Here is a 23,429-nt window from a genome sequence, read left to right as displayed (position 1 = left end):
TGGGGGGAGTAGTAAACTGCCTCTAGGTTCAAAGCCCAATAATGGGAGAAGGGGGAATAGAAATCATATAGTCTAAGAAAAAAGTATCCCATGTTAAGCATGTTCAATCACCTGACACCTGCATGCACAGCACTGAACCTGCACACTGATTCACTATACAAACAGCATTTTCTAAATGTCCTTTGTATAATCCTCAACTCAACTGTTACTGACTACTAAATAATGTAAAATAGATTTGATATTCATTAACTGTATGTTAAATATAAGAAACTAATTTGTACCACTTCTTGCATCAAACTTATTTACCAGAGGCTGTTCCTTTTTTGCTATTTAATCTTTGACAATTCATCATATTTATATACTATAGCATTTAAAATACTCTGTGAGAGGAAGTGACAGAGAAACAAGAGACAAAGACCCACAGACTCAAAACCTACAAACCCTGAAATGAGTTCCCTAAATCTGTACATTCAGGGGCTGGGGATGTGGCTCAAGCAGTAGCGCGCTCGCCTCGCATGCGTGCGGCCCGGGTTCGATCCTCAGCACCACATACCAACAAAGATGTTGTGTCCGCCGAGAACTAAATAAAATAAATATTAAAAATTCTCTCTCTCACTCTCTCTTTAAAAAAAAAAAAATCTGTACATTCAAAACACCAGTTTATGCATATAAATATGTGAGCAGCTCTTAACTGGCAGGCACAGTACTAGATGCTGGAGATATAAATATGCATACATCTAGATCTCTAGCCTCAGGAGGCTCAAAGTCTTGACAGGGAAAGAAACTACACAAATCAGTGAACTTTGGTTCTTTAGTTCCTTCTATATTAGATTCCGATAAAGCCTATCTTTTATAAGTACCACTAATGAGAATATTCTTTATTATTCTTGTCTTAAAAAAGGTATCATCTTTCAAGTTTTGTTGTTCCTCTCTTCTTCAGAAGAAATTTTCTTATTAATTATGGATTTTATCTTTTTTCTTTTCATTTCTTCTGCTTTTTTTTTTTGGTACTGGTACTGGGGATTAATCCAGGGACACCTTACCACTGAGCTACATCCCTGCCTTCTTTAAGTTGCTAAGGATAGCCTTGAATTTGTAATCTACCTGCCTCAGTTTCCTGGGTTGCTGGGATTACAGGCATGCACTAAAGTACCTGACTAACTATGGCTTTAATGTAGAGATGTAAGACCGAATGACATAAAAGGATTGTAAGCAAAATCATCTCCTTTATAAATAGATGTGCTTTCAAGTTGTGGCATTTTTTAATGTGATAGATACAAGAAAACTCAGAGTATGTCCCAAGCATGCTACTGTGTTATCAAATAAACAGTTAATATCTACAATATAAATTGGTAACAAAACTTACTAAGACACTAACAGATAAATGAACAATGAATTTGAAGAATATATGTAAAAAGTGAAACTGGAACATGAAAAGAATAAGTTCAACCGCTTTATCCTAAAAAAAAAAAAAAAAAAAACCTTATATTGAGTAACCTTCTTGGTTAGTTCTAGACAGCACCATACAATTTCATTAGAGAACTTAAAGAAGGTATACTATTAAGTGAGATAAATTAAGACTAAACAGCTTCACATCTGTTAGGTCAAGTCTGGCACTAAGTGAATAAAAAAAAAAAATTTTAGAGATTTGAAATTTCATAAAAAGAAATGTTGACCTATGCAAATTTTTTTAAAATGATTGTGTGAACACAGATCAAAACCCATAAAAATGGACAGATATAAGGTGGATCACATTATCAGAATCACCTGCAACAATTTTTCCAAGTCACAAAATGCTTCTCAGAGAAGATACCCCATTTCCTAGTACTTCTGTAGTAAGCGACAGTAACTGACTGCTGTTGGACTGGAAAAAGAAAGATAAGTGGGACATGTAAATAAACCAAGTAGAGATCTCATTACAATGCAAATAAAACAATTCAAGAATCTCTGAAGTCTATAATGATATTTGCTTCTATACAATAAAGAAATATCTAAAAAAGAAACCGGCAAAAATGACACTAACATTTTCATTTCGTTGTTTCATTACTGGGAATTGAACCAAAGATACTCCACCACTGAGCTACATCCCTAGCCCTTTTCTTCTTTTTTGTACCAGGGACTGAATCCAGAGGCACTTAACCACTGAGTCACACCCCCAGCCCTTCTTTATATCTTTATTTAGAGACAAGGTCTCACTGAGTTACTTAGGACCTGGCTAAATTGCTGAGGCAGGCTTTGAAGTCGCAATCCTTCTGCCTCAGCCTCCCAAGCCACTGGAATGACAGGCATGTGCCACCATACCCTCCTTTTCATTTTTTATTTTGAGATGGAGGGCTCACTAAGTTACTGAGGCTTGCCTTGACATTGCAATCTGCCTGCCTCAGCCTCCTTGAGTAGCTGAGATTGCAGGAGTGAACCACTGTGCCCACCTTCAACATTACTTATAAAATTGGATTTTTCAAATAATTCTGAACTCCTTGGAAAATTCCTTCATTTGTTTCACAGGCAGATGAAGAGATAATAGAAAAGTTTGATCAAATATGCATGTCAGATCACACTGGCTACACTAGGAAATTAGAAAAGTCTAAACTAATGGTCAAATGCACTTTTATGGAAACTAATATAAAACTCCAAGATAAGATTTAATATTGGGCTGGGGTTATAGCTCAGTTGGTAGAGCACTTACCTAGCACGTGAGAGGCACTGGGTTTGATCCTCAGCACCACATTAAAAGATAAAATAAAGGTATTGGGTTCATCTACTACAAAAAAAATTTTTTTTAAAAAAAGATTTAACATTAAAAAAAAATGTTAAATCATCCCGAATAATTTTGGAAATTTTGCTCAAGCTTCACAAAGCTTGATAAACTGAAAAGCAAGTGGTGACAGGGCTAAGCAGGGGGAAATTAGAGAAGAAAACAAAACAAAACAAAAAACCCTTAAGAGTAATGATGAGTGGCAATACAGATAAGCAATTAGAAAATGCCTATCGGCAGGGATCCAGACAAGTGGGCTTTAGTGTCACAGAGGTCAGGTAAGCAGGTGGCATCCCAGCAAACAGGAACAATGCAACAGGGAAACATGGCAGCAGGCAACATGTCTAATTATGTGGCTCTTGATGTAAGGTATACAGTAGATTAATAGAGAGCTCCGATGTAAGGTATACAGTAGATTAATAGAGAGCTCCGGCTTTAAGGCTAAAGTTCAAGAATTCAAAAATAAGACATTATAACACAGAAAACAAGGGCAGTAGCAGAATAGGTACAGATTCTAGACTCAAACCTACTTTAAAAACTTCCAAGGGCTGGGGCTATAGCTCAGCTGATAGAATGCTTGCTTTGCATGCACAAGGACCTGGGTTCAAGCCCTAGCACCACAAAACAAACAAACAAACAACAACAAAAAAAAGCAAACAAACAAACAAACAAACAAAAACACCCTCAACCTGACATTTTTAAGCTGTAAAACTCTGGACAACTCTCTTTTTTGAGTTTAACTTCTTCATCTGTAAAACCAGACTACCACCACCTACTCCATAGGGTTACTGAGAGAATTAAATTAAATATCATATTTAAAAACAACCAGTAGAGTTTAACAAATATTAGTTTTACCCCTTTTTCTTTTGCTACCATTTTTTCATGTAAGCAACTGAAATAAGGAGGGTAGAGTCTGTCTTGGCCACAAAGTTTAAAAGGTTGGTCCCACGAGGCATTAGAGGACTTCAGGTACACAAAGTCGAGCAAACCATTAATGCACAATACCTCATGGGAGCCCAATTCAGACAGAAAATAAGTTAAAGCAAATAAGTTACACAGGAGAATAATAAAAGAATCCAAGTATAGTAAGAGCTTAAATATTCAAAACAAGTTAGCTTAACAGTATATCTAAGGCTGAGGTTGTGGCTCAGTGGTAGAGCAACTTGCCTAGCATGTGTGAGGCACTGGGTTTGATCCTCCGCACCACATAAAAATAGACAGATAAAACAAAGGTATTGTGTCCATCTACAACTAAGAATATTTTTTTAAAAACAACATATCAAAACAACAACATATCTACACAACAGAGTATATCACTATATTGGAGGGAAGAAAGGTCAGGAGTTCTCTAAACACTAAAGTCAAATGATCTCCAAGGTATATTTAAATGAAAAAACATATATGTTTATAAAACATTAACATAGTAAGCTACTTTGAATGTGGAAAGGTAAACAGTAATCTATATTTGTATTTGCTTCTATCTGTATAAATATTACAGAATATATAAAGAAATAAAGTGGGTTACCTATAAAGAGAGGCAAAGGAAAAGATTAGTATTGAGACTTCTCAACATATACCTTTTTCATATTATTTTGAATTTTGAACAAAGTAGTCATATTAATACCAATACAAAAATAGAAAAAAATTGAAATTTTTAAAACAAGAACTCTGAAGTCCTAATAACTTAACAACTAAGACTTATCTGTATGTATCTTAGCTGTATGCTACATCTATCTAACTATATGTAGTTAACTACAGCTGACCTACACCATTTTCAGCTGTACACTAGATTCTGAGTTCTGCTAAAGACTACTGTCCTTTACAATAACCTACTTGAGGACAAAAATTATGCCTTATTCAATTCTGTATCCCCAATGCCATATACTGTTCTTGTTACCTAGCTGGTACTCCAACTAACTATACATTGACTAAATGTTTTCTATCTGAAGTCATTTCCAATTCTAGATATAATTTTTTAAATTGTACTGTTGGAGACTTTATTTTTATATACAAGAGTATTCTTAGAATTCATGTTTTTTTACAAATGAGTGAAAGAAAAATGTTAATTGTATAACATATAAATTATATTAACTAATAATAAGGTTAACAATGACCCTTTTTTGTGGGGTGGGTGGCAGTACTGGGAATTGAACTCAGAGCACTCAACCACTGAGCCACATTCCCAATGCTTTTTTGTATTATTTAGAGACAGGATCTCACTGAGTTACTTAGTACCTTGCTGTTGCCAAGGCTGGCTTTGAACTCATGATCCTCCTGCCTTGGCCTCCCAAATTGCTGGAATTACAGGTGTGCGCGACCATGCCCAGCTACAATGACATTTTGACAACTCCAAAACCCACAAAAAGATGGCGATAATTTGAAAGGAGGACAGGGAGTTATCCCAGATATCTACTAAAATTCATTCAGGGCAATTATTTTGATAGCAAGTATTGCTATATGATTTTGTTTAACCATCTTTCAAATAACCACTATAATTTCTGTCCCTTAATCTTAAAAAATGATAAGATGTATGTATCCTTAAAAAGAAAAATAAATATTTTTCTTGATGATATCTCCTCATCCTCCATAACCCAGAAAAGTCCTTCTTCCCTTTATGGTCAAATTTCATAAAAAGTTGTTTAGTTTATAATCAGTATTTGTCTAGTTTTCTCGATTTCACTTCTTACCATGATTCTATACTGTAACTCCTCTGCTAAAGCAACAAACCTCAAACTAGTATGCCCCAAAAGAATCTTAGCAGCATTTCAGCAGATGTCCTATGCTACCCAACTTTTTTAAGAATCTGCAAACTCTGAGATGAGACCTGAGAAATTTATATTTTTAATCAATATCCCAATGATTCTGAAGTAGGTAGCCTGCCTAATACACATAAAAACCACCCAACTAAAGTATCAACCTCCCAATAGTCACATTCAAAGCACTTTTGGTCTTCTTTCTCTTTGCAGCATTTGACACCTTCCTGAAATTCCCTACTTTACCACTTTCTACCATACAACCAAATACTCTTCTGATACCACTATTCAGTTATCTTCTCTTCTAATAGTGCTTATTCTTTCAATGATGGTGATTAGACCCTTTGTGACCCTCTTTTTAACTTCATACACACTTAATAAGCTGTGTCAGTCACACCCATACAACCTTAAGTACTGTCACTTTGGATTCCAAACTATACTTACATAGGTAGTGAGAGGCTACACAATATAGGAGAGAAAAGATGCTTCAGTATCAGACAAATCCAAATTCAAAATTTTTGCTATTTACACAATAACATACCCAACGACACACACCTTTCTGAGTTTCATCTTAGTTCTCCTTTTAAACTGGGGATAATATCTTTCTATAAATTCTTTTTCTGATTAAATGATTTTAAAAAGAGACTAAATGAGAAATTCCCTACCCTGCAAGGACATAGCAGCATGTCCTGAGGATGGCCAAGCAAAATCTGGGACAATTTGAACATTAGAATAAAACTAAAGATTCCATTAACTAATAAGAATCACCAAATAGGAACAAAATTTCCATAATTATATATTAAAATGAACAAATCAATTTTTTAAAGTCTGGAAAAAAATAAAATCTTTCAGTAGAATACCAACTAATGTAGATGGCAGCCTTCACAAGAGCACCCAAATGATGGTAGTTAGAGGTTTTATGAGAAATACTAGCAGAGTCTTGGATATTTTCCCATCTAAGAGTTATCAATTGCAAAAAGAAAAATGGGAACTGGGAATGTAGCTCAGTGGGCCTAGCATAAGGTCTTGGGTTGGATCCCCAATATCACAAAAAGAAAAAAGGAAAAATGATGGCTTCACAATAGAGAAACATAAGGAACATGAACTTACAAAGTGTTTAAGGTTAAACACCACCTGTGGTTGGATAATACTGTATGTCTTCTACTTGCACTAAGAATAGCACACCATAAACCAGTCATCGTGGAATATTCCTGTAATCCTAGAGATTTGGAAGGCTGAGGCAAGAGAGTGCAAGATCCAAATCAGCTTGGCAACTTTGCAAGACTCAGTTTCAAAATTTTTAAAAATGGGCTGGGATGTAGCTCAGTAGAGTACCTTTGGGTTCAATCCCCTGTACCACCAGAAAACAAAAACAAACAAACAAAACCCCCAACTCACTTCTTCATTTCTATGGTATTCTGGCAAACAATGCACTCAGTCTATATGAGAGGAACCACTGTATAGAGGGACATGTTACATAGGACTGCACCGTTAAAAACTATCAAGACCATAAAACACAGGAATACTGAGGAAATGTTCTAAACTAAAGAAGACTAGGGCAGAAGATGTGGCTCAGTGGTGGAGTATTTGCCTGGCATGCTGAGGCCCTGCGTTCAATCCTTAGCACACGCACACACAAAAAGATGTAGAAGACAAACTAAAGAAAACTAAAGAGACATAGTTAAAGGCAATGAGTAACTCTAAATTGGATTCTGGACAAAATAAGGACAGCTGGGAAAACTTGAATGGTATCTACAGATCTGAAAGTAGTATTGTATCAATGTTAATTTCCTGATTTGATAGTTATGAAGACGACTTCATATTTTGGTAAATATATAGTAGAATATTTAGGGGTGATAAGTAACATGTCTACAACTTGCTCTCAAATGGTAGAGAAAAGGTCAAATGAGATTACCAATAGTATATTCCCCTGAAATGAAGAAACTGGGATGAAAATGAAGGACCAGCAATGAGAGATGGTTGGGTAGTTTCACTGAAACCTAAGAATCCAATTAGACCCCACTGAAATACCAATGACATTCTTCATAGAACTAGAAAAAAGTCTTAAAATCTGGAAGAATAAAAGACCAGAAAAGCTAAAAAAGCATTACTAGAGGCATTATAATACCTGACTTCAAATTATTTCAGAGTTATAATTATATAGTTATATAAAATTGCATGGTACTGGCATAAAAAGAGTAGAGACCAATGGTACAGCATAGAAGACAGATAAACCCACACATCTATCTGATCCTTGACAAAGGTGCCAAAAATATATACTGGAGAAAAGACAGTCTTTTTAACAAATGGGTTCAGGGAGAAACTGGTTATTCATACAAAGAAGACTGAAACTAGACCCTTATCTCCTACTCCACACACAAAAATATCAACTCAAAATGGATCAAGACCTAGGAATTAGACCATAACTATGCAACTCCTAGATACCAAGAGGTAATAAATGGGATGGCATAAAATTAAAAAGCTTCTGCACAGCAAAGGAATAATAAGATTGCCAATTAAGAACGTGACTAGAGGGCTGGAGCTGTAGCTCAGTGGCAGAGCACTTGCCTAGCATGCATGAGGCAATGGGTTTGAGCCTCAGCACCATATAAAAATAAACAAATAAATAAAGGCATTCTGTCCATTTACAACTACAAAAAAAATTTTTTTAAAAAAAAAGAATGTGACTAGAGAACCTACAGAACGGGAGAAAATTTTTTTTAATTTTTCTGTTTTAGTTTTACATGACAGAATGCACTTTGATACATCATATATAATGGAGTATAATTTCTCATTCTTCTGGTTGTACATGATAGAGAATCACACGGGTCGTATAGTTATATATGCATATAGGGTAATAATGTCTGATTCATTCTATGATCCTTCCTACCCTCCCTTCACTCCTCTCTACCTAAAGTAACTCTATTCTTCCCTAGCCCTCCCCACCCATTGTGAATTAGCATCTGCATATCAGAGAAAATACTTAGCTTTTGGGTTTTGGGGATTGGCTTTCACCTAGCATAATATTCTCCAGCTCCATCCATTTACCAGCAAATGCCATAATTTCATTCTTCTTTAAAGCTGAGTAATATTCCATCGTATATGTACACCACATTTTCTTTACCCATTCCTCTATTGAAGGGCACCTAGGTTGGTTCCATAGTTAAGCTATTATGAATTGGGCTGCTATAGACATTGATGTGGCTGCATCACTGTAGTATGCTGATTATAAGTCCTTCAGGTATATTCTGAGGAGTGGGAGAACTGGGTCAAATGGTTCTTCTGAGGAATCTCTATTACACTTTCCAGAGTAGTTGCACCAATTTGCATTTCCATGAGCAATGTATGAGTGTACCTTTTCCCCCACATCCTCACCAATATTTACTGTTGCTTCTATTCTTGATAACTACCATTCTGCCTATAGTGAAATGGAATCACAGAGTAGTTTTGATTTGCATTTCTCTAATTGCTAAAGATGCCGAACATTTTTCATATATTTGTTGCTCAACTGTATTTCTTCTTCTGTGAAGTGTATGTTCAGTTCCTTAGCACATTTATAGTTTTTTGTTTTTGTTTTGGTGTTAAGGTTTTTGAGTTCTTTATATATCCTGGAGATTAATGCTCTGGGGTGCATGCGGTAAAGATTTTTTTCCCATTCTGTAGGCTCTCTCTTCACGTTATTGTTTCCTTTGCTAAGAAGAAGCTTTTTAGTTTGAATCTGTCCCATTTATTAATTCTTGATTTTACTTCTTACCCTTTAGGAGTCTTGTTACGGAAGTCAGATCCTAAGCTGACATAGTGGAGATTTGGGCCTATTTTTTCTCCTATTAGGTGCAGGGTCTCTGGTCTACTGTTTTAAGTCTTTGATCCACTTGGAGTTTTGTGCAGGGTGAAAATTAAGGGTTTAATTTCATTTTGTTACATGTGGATTTTTAGTTTTCCCAGCACCATTTGTTGAATAGGCCATCTTTTCTCCAGTGAATGTTTTTGGTGCCTTGGTCTAGTATGAGATAACTGTATTTATGTGGGTTTGCCTCTGTCTTCTATTCTGTACTATTGGTCTACATATCTGTTTTGGTGCCAATATCATGCCATTTTGTTACTATGGCTCTGAAATATAGTATTGTGATGCCTCCTGCTTCACTCTTCTTGCTAAGGATTGCTTTGGCTATTCTGGGTTTTTCATTTTTCTAAATGAATTTCATGATTGCTTTTTCTAGTTCTCTGAAGAATGTCATTGGGATTATTTTGGAATTGCATTAAATCTGTATAACACTTTTGGAAGTATGGCCATTTTGACAGTATTAATTCTGCTTATTCAGGAAAATGGGAGGTCTTTCTATCTTCTAAGGTCTTCTTCAATTTCTTTCTTTAGTGTTCTGTAGTTTCATTGTACAAGTCTTTCACCTCTTTTGTTAGATTGAGTCCCAATTTTTTGTTTTTGTTTTTGTTTTGTTTTGTTTGAGGCTATTTGTGGATGGGTTAGTTTTCCTACTTTCTTTTCCAGTAGTTTTGTCACTAATGTATAGGAACATGTTTGATTTATGGGTGTTGATTTTATAACCTGCTACTTTGCTGAATTCATTTATGAGTTTTAGAAGTTTTCTGGTGGAATTTTTTCGCTCTTCTAAATATAGAATCAGTCATCAGCAAATAAAGTTTGAGTTCTTTTCCTATTCGTATCCCTTTAATTTCTTTCTCATAATTGCTCTGGCTAGAGTTTCAAAGACAATGTTGAATATAAGTAGTAAAAGAGGGCATCCTTGCCTTGTTCCAGTCTTTAGAGGGAATGTTTTCAATTTTTCTCCATTTGAATGATATTGGCCTTGAGTTTAGCCTATACAGCTTTTACGATGTTGACGTTTGTTTCTACTATCCCTCGTTTTTTTCTAGTGTTTTGAAAAATGAAGGGGTACTGTATTTTTCAAATGCTTTTTCTGCATCTATTGAGATGATCATGAATTCTTGTTTTTAAATCTATTGATATGATGAATTACACTTGTTGATTTCTGTATGTTGAACCAACCTTGCATCCCTGGGATGAACCCTACTTGTGCGTGGTACACTATCTTTTTAATATGTTTTTGTATGTCGTTTGCCAGAATTTTACTGAGAATTTTTGCATCTATGTTCATCAGGGATATTGGCCTGAAGTTTTCCTTCTTTGATGTGCTTTTGTCTGGTTTTGGTATCAGAGTGATATTTTCCTCATAGAGTAAGTTTGAAAGGGTTATTTCCTTTTCTATTTCATGCAATTTGAGGAGTATTGGTATTAATTCTTCTTTGAAGATCTTGTAGAACTCAGCAGAGAATCCAACTGATCCTGGGCTCTTCTTAATTGGTAGGCTTTTGATGGCATGTTCTATTTCATTGCTTGAAATTGATCTGTTTAAATTGTATACGACGTCCTGATTCAATTTGAGTAGTCTCTAGAAATTTGTCAATGTCTTCAAGATTTTATATTTTATTGGAGTATAAATTTTCAAAATAGTTTCTGATTATCTTCTGTATTTCAGTTGCATCCATTGTGATATTTCCTTTTTCATCATGAATTTTAGTAGATTTCTCTTTCTCTTTGTTAGCATGACTGAAGGTTTATCTATTTTTTCAAAGAAAAAAACTTTTTGTTTGGTCAATTTTATGAATTGTTTCTTTTGTTTCAATTTCATTGATTTCAGCTCTGATTTTAATCATTTCCTGTCTTCTACTGATGTTTGTGTTGATTTGTTCTTTCTCTAGGGCTTTGACATGTCATGTTAGGTCATTTATTTGTTGACTTTTTATTCTTTTAATGAATGGGCTCAATGCAATGAACTTTCCTTTTAGCACTGCCTTTATGATGTCCCACAGATTTTGTTATGTTTTATCACTATTCTCATCATTTACATCTCTGTATTTTTTTTATTTCATCTTTGATTTATTCTGTTATCCATTCATCATTCAATAATGTTTTATTTAGTCTCCAGGTGTTACAATAGCTTATATTTTTTTATTCTCTCATTGATTTCTAATTTTATTTCATTATGATCTGATAGGATGGAGGGTATTAGCTCTATTTTTTTGTATTTGCTACGAGTCGCTTTGTGGCATAAGATATGGTCTATTTTAGAGCAGGATCCATGTGCTACTGAGAAGTGTATTTGCTCATTGATAAACGAATATTCTATGTATGCCTGTTAAGCCTAAATTATTGATTAGTGTTATTTATATCTAGAGTTCTTTATTCAGTTTTTGTTTGGAAGATGTATCCCATAGTGAGAGAGGTGTGTTATTAAAGTCACCTAGTATTACTGTGTTATGGTCTATCTGGTTCTCAAAATTTAGAATGGTTTGTTTGATGTACAGAGATGTTCCAGTTTGTGGCATAAATATTTATGATTGTTATGTCTTGTTGATGTGTAATTTGCTTAAGCAGTATGAAATGGGCTTCTTTGTCCCTTCTGATTAACTTTGGCTTAAAGTCCTCTTTATCTGATATGAGGATAGAAAACCCTGCTTGTGAGTGATATGTTTTTTTCCCATCCTTTCACCTTCATTCTGTAGATGTCTTTGCCTATGAGATAAGCCTCTTGTAGACAGCATATTATTGGTTCCTGTTTTTAATCCAATCTGCCAGTCTGTTTTTCGATTGATGAGTTTAAGATTATTATTGAGCTACTATTTGTGTTCCCAGTCATTTTGGTTTACTTATGGTTTTTAATTTGTCTTAGTTTCTCCTTCGATTGACATTTCTTTAGCATTGTTCATCTCTGGTGATTTTCACTCCCCCCCCCCACTTCATTCTCATGGAATATTTTGTTGAGAATATTCTGTAGTACAGGCTTTCTAGTTGCAAATTCTTTTAACTTTTGTTTATCATGGAGGGTTTTTATTTCATTTTCAAATCTGAAACAATTCTGCTGGATAAAAAAAATTCTTGGTTGGTATCCATTTTCTTTCTGAGTTTGAAATATATTATTACAGTACCTCCTAGCTTTGAGCATCTGGGTTGAGAAATCAGTTGAGATCTGAATTGGTTTCCCCCTATATGTCATTTGAATTTTTCTCTCACAGCCTTTAAGATTTTATCTTTATTCTCTGTGTTAGTCATTCTCATTATAATGTGTCTGCTGTAATTTTGTACATTTGGGATTCTGTAAGCCTTTTGTATTTGATTTTACATTTCCTTCTTTAGGTTGGGAAATTTTCCAATATTATATCATTGAAAAGACTGCGCATTCCTTTAGTTCGTATCTCTGCTCCTTCATCTATCCCAATAACTCTTAAATTTGGTCTTTTCATATAATCCCATTATTCTTGTTTGGATGTCTGTTCATGGAATCTTACCATCTTTTCTCTGCATGGTCAACTCTATTTTCAAGATTATATATTTTATCTTCATGGCCTGAGGTTCTATATTCCAAGAGGTCTTGTTTGTTGGTGATGCCTTCCATTGTTTGGTTTATTTACACCTTCATTTCAAGGACTTCTGCTTGGTTTTTTTCACAATCTCTCTTTATTGAAGCGATCCTTCACTTCCTGTGTTTTTTCTTTCATTTCTTATACTATCCTTTTTTCGCAGATCAGTTTAACTATGTACATTCTAAACTCCCTCTCTGACATTTCTTCTGTTTTGTCAGTGGATTCTGTCCCTGGAGCTTCTTGGTTTATTTGGGGCACTTTATTCCTTTGTTTTTTCATGTTGTTCGTGTGTTTCCCCATCTAGCAGTATGGATCTAAGGCAGCACAAATTCTACTCTGCAGATTATGGTGTCCCTGAAGGTTTCCAGCACCTCGCTTTCAAGGGGGGAGACCAATATCAAAAGCACCCAACGCAAACAACATATAGCCCCAAACCCACTAGATCCTATGAAGACTTCCACAGTTTTCTCACAACAAAAAGAAATAGTTTAATTTACTGTCCACACTATACATAGCAAATTTGTTAAAAGGGTTCACAATTCCAAATGCTGGACAAAGAGAACAGAAGTAGTGCAGGACACTATGTTAATGAGGGAGGAGGAGAGAAGCCATAAGCCATAAGCAAAAATCTACAGTTAGAGTGGGAAAGAATTGACAGAGACTGACCTTTAGTAGGAAAAAAATACAGAAATCCAGGAAAACAGACAAGCGAGAGGAAAAATATATATAATAAAAATATAATATACAATAAAATGCAAAATACCATCCATACACTAAAATCCTCAACAAACTGATGAATGAAAAAATACCTGGAACCAAAAATAGTAGCTAGCTAGAGAAAGGGGGGGGGGAGTATTTAAAACAAAAGCACATCAAACGGGGATGGGGGCGCTCAATGGAAAACTGAGCAACTGCTTGCTTCAGAGTTCAAAGTTTTCTCAGACCTGTCTGATTCTTCATAGGACTGCCACACAGACCCAGCTACCATCCCTCTAATCTGGATTTCAATACCCCAAGCTTGGTCACATTGCAGACCCAAGATCTCCAAGCTGTTCTAATTTGCAGGAAGATGATCAGGGATGCACTTACATAGGGAAGTGACCCTGAAAAGGCACTGCAAGATGGCAGTCAACTTATAGGAAGACTCCAGGCGCAGCCAACCCTGCAGGCACTTTGACACTGAACATCCGGGTCCCCGCTGGTGTCCCCAAACAGAGGCAGCTCGCCCTCAGATGGCAGTGGCAGCAAACCAGCTGGCACCCAGGCCCCAGGCGCTGGCTGGCATCCCAAGATGGAGGTGGCCATGTGTAATCAAACCTGCAGGCACTCTGGCAGCAGACCTCTGGACATCAGCAGCAGTGGTACAGAAGCAGCAGCAGCAGTCCAGGGCAGCGGCACCATGTGAATCAGTTGACAGGAGCAGCACCAGTAGTAGCAGCGCTTGGAGAAAAGACTTCCAGGTGATGACAGGGAGGAGTGGGCAACTGAGGCAGCAGTAGGTAGAAGTGGCATCTGCGGTGCCAGAGAGAAAACCTCTAGGCAAAGGTGGGGGCAGCAGTGTGGGAGAGGCAACCATGCCTGGAGAAAAGACCTCTGGGCTTTGGCAGCAGCCTCTGCTGGGAGACAATCTTTGTTGTCTACTCTTCCAAAAGAGCTCTAATATCTAGCGGGGTGCAGTAGCGCATGCCTCCCCAGGGGCTGGGGAGGCTAAGACAGGAGGATTCCCAAGTTCAAAGCCAGCCTCAGCAAAAGCAAGGCACCAAGCAACCCAATGGACTGTCTCTAAACAAAATACAAAATAGGGCTAGGGATGTGGCTCAGGGGTTGAGTGCCTCTGAGTTCAATCCCCAGTACCCACCCCCAAAGAAGGTCTAATATTTAGAATATATAAAGAAAAAAATCATATAACCCAATTAATAAATGGGCAAATTGAACTAAATAATAGCTATCAAAAGAAGAAATACAAATGTACTACAAATATAATAATAATAATAAACATAAAAGGAACATTTTTATACTGTTGGTGGATTGTAAATTAATACAACCACTATGGAAATTGGTATGGAGTTTCCTCAAAAGACAAGGCATACAACAACCATAGACCCAGCTATACCACTCCTCAGTATTTATCCTAAAGAATTAAAGTCACCACACTATAAGGATACATGCATACACCCATGTTTACAGCAGCACAATTCATAACAGTCAAACTATGAAATCATCCTAGTTGTCCATAAGTGAATTAATGGATAAAGAAAATGTGGTACATATACACAATGGAGTTTTATTCAGCCATAAAAGTGAATTTATGCCACTTGCAGAAAAATGGATGGAACTTGAGGTCATTAATTATGTTAAGCAAAATAAGCCAAACTGAGAAGGTCAAGGGTGGTATATTTTCTCTCATCTGTCGAAGCTAGAGAGAAAAAAAGAAAAGAGAGGTGGTGGGGGGTGGGCAGGGTAGTCAGGGATCTCATGACAGGAGATCAGAAGAGGGACAGGATCAGGGGACAAAAAGAGGGGAGGGAAGAGGGAAGTGCTAGGGAGTGATACTGGCCAAATAATATTGTTATCTTGTGCACATGTACCAATATGTAACAACAAACCCCATCATTATGTACAACTACAATATATCAATAAAAAATGTGAAAAATAAATTTAAACAGAATATAATTAGACATAACAAAAAGATATGCCCAGGTTATCCCTGGAAATGTAGAAAGGAAGTTTTTACTAAGCCTGCTACAGTAAGTTAGGCACAACAAAACGTTCCAGGCTCATCTTGGGTACATACACAGTACATATATATTGTTAAAAATTGGTTGAACAGGCAAATGAACAAATAGACAGTTCAGGCGCTCTAACTACTTTCCTTGAGACTTTTCATTAGGCTTGAATTTCAAAATGTTAATTTTTTAAAATCCAATAAGGACTCATGACAAACTTGGTGCCTAGCAAAATACTTGGCTCACTGACGGTACTCAATAAAAATTATTTGGCCTTCTCAAAGGAGAAAAGAGGCCAAAGAACAAATCTTAGCATCATTTTCAACTTTTTGCCTCCTTCCCCCATATCCAAATGGAGTCACAGTTCTAATGAAACTACCTAATCAGTTTTCACAGTCCTAATGAAACTACCTAATCAGTAATCTCACATTCTTATTTTTATTTCCCCATTCCTAGCCTTATTATCCCTCACTTGGCATGCTAAGATCATCCTTACTTATCTCCCTACCCCATTTCTAACCTCATCCTTGCACCATTCTTACATCCTTGTATCATTACCTAGAAGCCACGAGTTACCTTTCAAAACCTATTTCCAATCTTATTCCCTTATTCAAATATCCTAATTGTTAATGCTGATTTCCCACACAGTTGCACCAAAAATTACCCTCCCCCAACAACAATGATGAAGAAAATACTGAGGAATGGGTAGAAGAAGGGAAGACAGGGGAGGAAGAGGAGACTTTGACTTGACCTTCTTTATGCTTGCTTTAGGACTTGGTATGCGTTTTATTCTTGACTATGAAGTGGGGCTGCCAAGAGTGAATGGATAAACTCTCCAACACTGTTTTTCACAATCCTTTTCCCAAGTTGGCACCAAAATAATTTTTTAGCACAACTGTATAAACCAAGAAGACTATGAAGCCAAAAGAAACCATCCTAAGGCTCCAACATACCCAACGTGAAGCTCTGTTCTAAAGGTCTTAATATGATCCCTTTCATTGCCCAAACATAAGAATCCTTCACTAGGCTTGTCTCCCTCAATAGTCAACACATATGCACACACAGATTCATACACAGGAGTAGATACCACACCCATCAAAAGGTGAATATACACAAGACAACTTGCATTTCTCCAAACACACTACGTACTCTTTCGTACTTCTGACTTTTTGTACACACTGTTCTCTTTCCCCAGATCAATTCCAACTCATCCTTCAAGACCATATTACAAATACCACTTCTCATTTCCCCCAGATCTTATTACACTGTCACTCTGAATTGTGTTTGTTGACATGTGTTACCACTCTAGAATTTGAGCTCAAGGACAAGAATCATGCCGTATTTTCCTTTATGCCATTACTCTCACTCTATTAAGAGGTAAAGAAATGCTTACAACATCATTTCCCAATAAACCAAAAATTTCAAAAACACATTAATTAAAATAACAACGCAAAACTATGCAATCAAATCAACATCTTTTTCAAAACAAGACTACCCATTGTAAGAATTTTGAGAGAGAGATTTGGCATAACCCTGGACCATTATCCCAGTCCTACAGTTTTAGACTGAGGAAAATTTTAAAAGTTAACAAGAGGCAAACGATTAAATAAATTATGGAATATCACCTGAATTTAAGCAAACATTTAAACTACATTCATGAACATGGGAATGGGAAAATGGAAAAAATAGTAATACCAACTACCACTTTTTGATCATCTATTTAAACACAGTGCTAGATGCTTTATATATGTTATCCTAATCTCCACAATAAAAGGCCAAGTGGTTCAGATGTTACATAATTTGTCCAAGGGTTTTTTTTTAATTGATTCTCTGTAGTTATACAAAACATTAGGATATATTTGACATAATCACAAAAGCATAAAATATAATTTGCTCTAATTCAGTCCCTCCTTTCTTCCCTCTACCCTACTGGTCTTTATGCAACTTACAGCTTTTTTTTTTTTTTTTTTAATTAGTGTCTTGTAGACATACTTTATGTTGGGATTCACTGTGCTCTATTCATGTATGTAAATACAAAAGTTAGGTAAAATGTAGAATGTTTTCTCTGACATGCACAAAGTTTTTGAGACTAGATTCCAAACCAGATCTGTTTCCCTTATATTTGACTTAAAATTATATCTTGACTACACAATTTTCCAGGAAAAAAAATACAGGTATATATGCTATATGTCTATATATTACACATCTATATATAATATAAATAAGTATTGATAACTATCCAGAAGGAATAAAAAATATTACAATGGTGATTACCAATAAATGTTGTTACAGTATTTATCACTTTTTAAAATCAGGAACTTTTTTTAAAAAGGGAATTACTGAATAACAAACTAAACTCAAAGCAACACAAACTAAGCAAGCCTTGTTTTTAATTTTATTACATTTTGTAGGTAACATTAAAACTCAAGAAAAGCTGTAGGAAGATATAATAAACTGTATCTGAGCAAGTATATTAACTCCAGGTGGTGTCACAAGGACTCAAAGCCTGATCTTTTTTTTTTTTTTTAAAGAGAAAGTGAGAGAGGAGAGAGAGAGAGAATTTTTAATATTTATTTTTTAGTTCTCGGCGGATACAACATCTTTGTTGGTATGTGGTGCTGAGGATCGAACCCAGGCCGCAAGCATGCCAGGCGGGCGCGCTACCGCTTGAGCCACATCCCCAGCCCAAAGCCTGATCTTTATGAATGGATTAAGCATCATTCTTCCAGAAAAGGTGAATTTTGAGAACAGCTTAAAGGAGGCAGATGGACTGCAGGATGGTTAAACTGAGGAAAAAATGATGGAGGGAAAAACAAGAATGTTTTCTTTTTTAAAACAAAAATAAGAAACAGCATTGGTGAGATGAAACTGGGGAAAGTCTTCAAGGGCCAGCAGATAAATTGAGAATAAATTTGATAAGCACCAGGGAACTCTACATATTCTTAAATGGAAGGTGACTTGCTGAAATATGATATTTTAAAAGATTCAAACTTTGTTCCAACATATAGTACTGCCTTGGATTACCCAATCTTTTCAACAAACAACTGTGTGTGTGTGTGTGTGTACTCCATTATTCTTTATGTGTGATTTATACATATTCTCAAAAAGAAAATGACTGAATAAAAATCCTTATATGAAGAACGGGCACACTGCAGAGGGGAGACTTTCACAAATGTTTGTATTAAGAGCCAGTGAACATTTAATAAAAATTACAAGAAGAGATCTTGGAAATAATCTTTTAATGGTAACCCCACTGTTTTCACAATAGGTTAAATGGAGACTCTAAAACAAAGTAACATGCCCAACGCCATACACAAACTTGTAGAAGATTACATACTAGAACTCAGATTTCATAGGATGCAAGATATAAGGCTGTGTTGTCCAACACTATCACATTCACAACCAGATATGGCTAGCATCTGTGAACCACATTTTAAAGTGATTAAAACTAAATACAATTTTAAATTCATTTTCTCACACATAACTAGTCACATGTCAAGTGCTCCACAGCCACACATGGTTAATGGCTACCATATCTAACAGCGCGGAAAAAGAACATTTCTATCATATTTGTCAATTACACCTCATTAAAGTGTGGACATGAGGGAATATTTCCACAATGCAGAAAACTTAACTGGACAGCCCTGATCTAAAGAATAAGCTTTACAGTAAGACAAATGTGGTCTGAATTCCACTTACTAGGAGTATGACTCTGGACAAGTTATTTAATTTCTTTTTACTTCTATTTCAGGGGTAGGACAGGGGATTAATAATACTTACCTCACAAATTATACTTGATGATGAACTGGAATAACATGAAATACCCCTTGTACACTGTCTGACACTTAACAAAATAATAAATACTATTACTCTTCTCTTCTGGAGTCTTTTTTTTTTTCCCTAGTACTCTACATAATCTCCTTGTTAAAAGATATAAACACAATAACCCACCCAAGTTAATATCTTCCCCTCAAAATAGTCCACAGTATGAAAACCTGAGCTTTTCTTCCAGTATTTCTACTTCGGAATAATGAAATAAAGAATTAATGTGAGGGAAAAATACCTCTAATACAGAGAGTGTGACAAATTTTCCCTTCTCTTTTCCCCCATTCCATTTTATATTTGATTATACTGACTTCTCATGCAAAGGATATACAATAAATTAGGCTGTTCTTAAACAACTGACTTCCACACCAATAAATACCCTACAGTGCTTCTACATTATATTCCTTCTCACCATCGGTACTAATTGAATATTAAATGAAGAAATAACAATACCTTCCTCCTACAGTACTTTCCTGGCAAACAATACAAGGATTTCCAGAATGCTAAGCCAATCTTCAAGGCTTCACAGCTTCTAGTGAGCCAGTAAATTTAATCTACTATAGCATATAAAAAACTATAGCATATAAAAAACTTCATAACATGCAATAACCCAGAAAAATAACAATTCAATTCAGTCTGTAACCAGTGCTTTTCTACCAATAAACAAATTTTATTTATGAGCAATAATTCATATTTAGCACCATTAAATCATACAGACTTTCATTCCTAGTGAGGTCAGAGATTTTTGCATACCTAATAAGTAACAAAAAATTCAAGAACTTTTAACCATTTCCCTTTAAACAGCCACTAAACAAGTTAAGATCCTTAAATATTTTTTAAAGGCATTCCTGCTGTTTAAAAGTGACCAAATTAACTCTCTGAAGGACAAAATAAAGTATTCTCAATATCAGTGCCTCTGTGAAATTATCTGGTAGTCTCTTTGTTCCTTAAAGATAATTCACTTAAAAAAATATGGTCAACATTCCCCTTATTGAGTGTAAACAAAGTCATAAATAAATACTAGACCAATAACAACAATATTTCCATATACATACTGTCACTATACAACTCAATTATATTTAATAGATGAAACTAAAATATATTAAGTATATAAACCACAGAGTTTAACAACAGTCTACAGGGATCATATAAGTTTAAAAAAATTGAAAAAAACTTTTTAAAATTATTATCCCACATAAACTTATTACTATTTTACTTTACACATTAAAATAAAAGTTAGGCACCTTTGTCTGAACTAATGAAATTTAGTTTGTGATATTCTGTACTTTTTTAACACCCTTCAATAATAATGAAGTGTACATTGGTCACAGACTAGTTTAAACGAATTTTCCTGAGGCTGCATTCTAAGTACATCTGACCCAGAAAGTATTTTTAGCAAGTGCATTCAATCAATGCTGGTTTTATGCCTAGCCTAAATTAGAAATCAGGTGTCATAAATTTAAAGTAACATGTTACTAGAGGTATTTTAAAGATATTCAATTACGACATAAGAAAAAAAAAAACAACACAAATTTGACACAATCCATCCACAGCTAACATTTTAGAAAACAGGCAATAAGAAAGTCACATCCTCATCTATTACTGCTTTTTGAAGAATCCCTGGTTTTCTAAATTAATAACTGACCTACTCAATATCTTAAAAAACTATAAAATAGTGATGTCTCCTTGTGTTCAAAATGTCTTGCCAAATGTCTAAAACATACTAGCTAAATCACAATTACTATATGCAAAAAAGACCATGTTGCTCTTACAAATCACTTAAGATCATATTATAAAACCATGCACATGTGTAAATGCAAAATGAAATAAAGATATGTAAGCCATAAAAATGTTAAGAGATGCAAAAATAGCTATTATGGTAAGTGGAGAAGAAATTTATTCTGACAAAAAAATGGTGGTATCCACAAACTGACTTAACTCTTATGAGTCTGTAAAGTAGTTCTGCACCATACACAACTTTTGCTTTCAAAAGTTTTCTTTTCCTTTAAAACAATGTTCAATTTAAACTTATCAAATTCAAGATTTAACTGATGTATCTAGCTCTATTCCATTGAGGACATTTGGGGCTCTGAATAATCATTTATTTTAAGGTCATCCCCTCCCCCTCTTAAAAAATGAGAAATAATTTCCTCCCTCTGGCACACTAAGCTTCAGGAAGCCAGGATTTTAAAATGCCCTGGCTTTTACTGTACCAGTCTTCTTTCTACTCAAATCTTCTATTACAAGTCGGATACACTGACTTTTTTTTCCTCCATAGATGTTTTAAATGTTTTATTGTGCTGTGCTGTTTCAAGTGGGCTCAAGATTTCGTCACAAAAACTTAATATTAAATTTCATATTCGAAAAGCAGCTGGTTTGTTGCAGATATGTCAGGTCCTCCTAGAACAAGGCTTTGAAAAATCCTGCAAATCGTCCTTGTGCATACTGATGTCACTCTATGATGCAAGCCCAGACACAGTCTCCCATTCTAAGTTTCACAGAAATATCCATACGTACATCAGTGCAACTGTAAACTGTTCCATTTTAAGGAAACCCTGGGAAATGCATCGGCTCATCTACTTAGCTATATCTCAACTTTTTTGGCCCAACTACAGATTTCTAAATACTAGCATATACTGGTAGAAGCATTAGAAGGTTAGAATTTGAATAGTAGAGATAGTGTGCTCCTGCAGCAAGCAAGAAGCGCTCCTGAGCCAATTTTTAAAAATCTACCAAGAATTCTACCAGCAATGGAAAAGTCTATAAAGAGTCTAAAGCCTTACATAGAGTTCAGGCACCGCGAAACGTTCCATCTTCGTACGTATTCCATCCCTTGTTCCTTCATTCACCCATAACAGATTTCAACTATAACGTTGGGAACTCCAAGAGCAAAGGTCCCAGGAAAAAGGAAAAAAAGAAGCGTCCTTATTTCCTTCCTTTTAAATCAACCCTGTACCTCCGGTTTGCCCTATTTGGCACCTCCAAGAGCCTCACACGCCCCAGGTAACAACCTAGCATACAACGTGCAGGGCCGAAAGGCCGGCGGGCACCCAAGAGCCTCTTACCTTCGTATCACAGCCGCGTCCTCTCGGCTTTACAAAAAAAAAAAAAAAAAAAAAAAAAAAAACCTCGAGGCCCGGACGCACCCGGGAGAAGCGCGTCTGCCGCGCCGCGCCGCTCCGGGGGCTCCCTCAGCGCTCCCCTAGCAGCAGCCGCCGCAGCGGCCGTGCCACGGCCGGGAGCCGCCAGCACCACCTCATGCTGCGGGGCTACCGCGGGCCAGCGCCGCCCGGGAAGTGGCAGGGAGGCGGGCAGCCGGCGCCCTCTCCCACCTCCCTGCGGGGATGAGATAATCCACACCCCCCAAAAAGCGACGTGGGGGAGGGGATCTGGGGCGGGGGGCCTGGCCCCAGATCTCTGACCCTCCGGCCAAAGCCAAATCTCTTCCCGCCCCAGCTCAGGCCCAGTTTCAGCCCCTGGGGACCCAGGAGTCCTGAGAGAACAATGTGGGGGGGTGGGGGGGGATGAGGAGCGGAAAAGCGCGCAGCACGCCTGGAGCGGGCGGGCAATCCTGGGCAGGGTTTGTGTGTGAGAGTGCAAGAGGCGCTCAGTCACCCCCCTCCTTCTCCGCCTCCTCTTCTTCCTCCTCCTCCTCCTCCGTCTCCGTCTCCTCCTCCTCCCTCAAGCACAACCGGTCTCCTAGGCCGCAGCATAGCAACCGAACATGGCGGCTGCGCAAGCGCGACCAGTCAGCTGCCATGAGCAGCGGCAAAGGCAACAGGAGGCGGTCTCGCGAGAGGTGAGGCCACGCCCCTTCCCTGCTAGCGCAGGGAATAGAGATTACAGCAGCCCCAGAGTAGAGGGACACGCAGGTGTGAGAGGGGCGGGTCTTGGGAAGGTGGGGTGGGCGGTCTAGGAGGAGAGGCGGGACGCCGTGGCCCCACCTCTTCTCCGCGCTGTGATTGGCTG

At 36.7% G+C, this 23,429-nt stretch overlaps 1 protein-coding gene across 2 annotated transcripts in view; it reads right to left on the bottom strand.

Annotated features, from left to right (window-relative positions):
• Ptpn4 (protein tyrosine phosphatase non-receptor type 4) overlaps positions 1-23,168 on the bottom strand; it is a 189,066-nt gene extending 165,898 nt beyond the window's left edge. The window contains exon 1 of one of the 2 annotated variants that reach the window (XM_077802315.1): positions 22,526-23,168. The gene's annotated coding sequence lies outside the window, so the exon portion shown is untranslated. Of the gene's footprint in view, positions 1-22,243; positions 22,492-22,525 lie in introns of those variants that run through there. The other variant, XM_077802314.1, reaches the window with a different exon arrangement.
• Between the last annotated feature and the right edge of the window lie 261 nt (positions 23,169-23,429).

The sequence above is a fragment of the Urocitellus parryii genome, chromosome 1 (assembly GCF_045843805.1).
Source record: "Urocitellus parryii isolate mUroPar1 chromosome 1, mUroPar1.hap1, whole genome shotgun sequence".
NCBI lineage: Eukaryota > Metazoa > Chordata > Mammalia > Rodentia > Sciuridae > Urocitellus > Urocitellus parryii.
Note: the sequence above shows the minus strand (reverse complement) of the source record. Positions and strands in the feature narration are given on the sequence as shown.